Raw genomic sequence first — 1232 nt, 5'->3', positions numbered from 1 at the left:
TTTTCCCTTGCTGCTTTTAATATTTTTTCTTTGTATTTAAGTTTTGATAGTTTGATTAATATGTGTCTTGGCATGTTTCTCCTTGGATATTTCCTGTATGGCACTGTCTGCGCTTCCTGGACTTGATTGCCTATTTCCTTTCCCATATAAGGGAAGTTTCCAACTGTATTCTCCTCAAATATTTTCTCAGTCCCTTTCTTTTTCTCTTCTTCTTCTGCGGCCCCTATAATTCGAATGTTGGTGTGTTTAATGTTGTCCCAGAGGTCTCTGAGACTGTCCTCAATTCTTTTTATTCTTTTTTCTTTATTCTGCTCTGCAGTAGTTATTTCTACTATTTTATCTTCCAGGTCACTTTTCTGTTCTTCTGCCTCAGTTATTCTGTTGTTGATTCCTTACAGAGAATTTTTAATTTCATTTATTGTGTTCTTCATCATTGTTTGTTTGCTCCTTAGTTCTTCTAGGTCCTTGTTAAACGTTTATTGTATTTTCTCTGTTCTATTTCCAAGCTTTTGGCTCATGTTTACTATGCTTACTCTGAGTTCTTTTTCAGGTGGACTGCCTATTTCCTCCTCATTTGTTTGGTCTGGTGGGTTTTTTCCTTGTTCCTTCATCTGCTGTGTATTTCTCTGTATTCTCATTTTGCTTAACTTACTGTGTTTGGGGTCTCCTTTTTGCAGGCTGCAGGTTCGTATTTTCTGCTGTTTTTGGTGTCTGCCCCCAATGGCTAAGGTAGGTTCAGTGGGTTGTGTAGGCTTCCTGGTGGATGGGAGTGGTGCCTGTGTTCTGGTGGATGAGGCTGCATCTTGTCTTTCAGGTGGGCAGGACCGCATCCTGTGGTGTGTTTTGGGGTGTCTGTGACCTTATTATGATTTTAGGCAGCCTGTGTGCTAATGGGTGGGGTTATGTTCCTCTCTTGCTAGTTGTTTGGCATAGGGTTTCCAGCACTGTAGCTTGCTGGTCGTTGAGTGGAGCTGGGTGTTAGCATTTAGATGGAGATCTCTGGGAGAGCTTTCGCCTTTTGATATTACGTGGTGCCGGGGGGGGGGGTCTCTCGTGGACCAATGTCCTGAACTTGGCTCTCCTGCCTCAGAGGCACAGGCCTGACACCCTTCGAGCACCCAGACCCTGTCAGCCACACAGCTCTGAACAAAAGGGAGAAAAAAAGAAAGTAAAAAATAAATAAAATAAAGTTATAAAAATATTAAAAATTAAAAAAAAATAAAAAGTAATTT

Source organism: Leucopleurus acutus, assembly GCF_964270905.1.
Source record: "Leucopleurus acutus genome assembly, contig: HAP1_SCAFFOLD_419, whole genome shotgun sequence".
In the NCBI taxonomy this organism is placed as follows: domain Eukaryota; kingdom Metazoa; phylum Chordata; class Mammalia; order Artiodactyla; family Delphinidae; genus Leucopleurus; species Leucopleurus acutus.
This window is presented reverse-complemented; position numbering follows the sequence as displayed.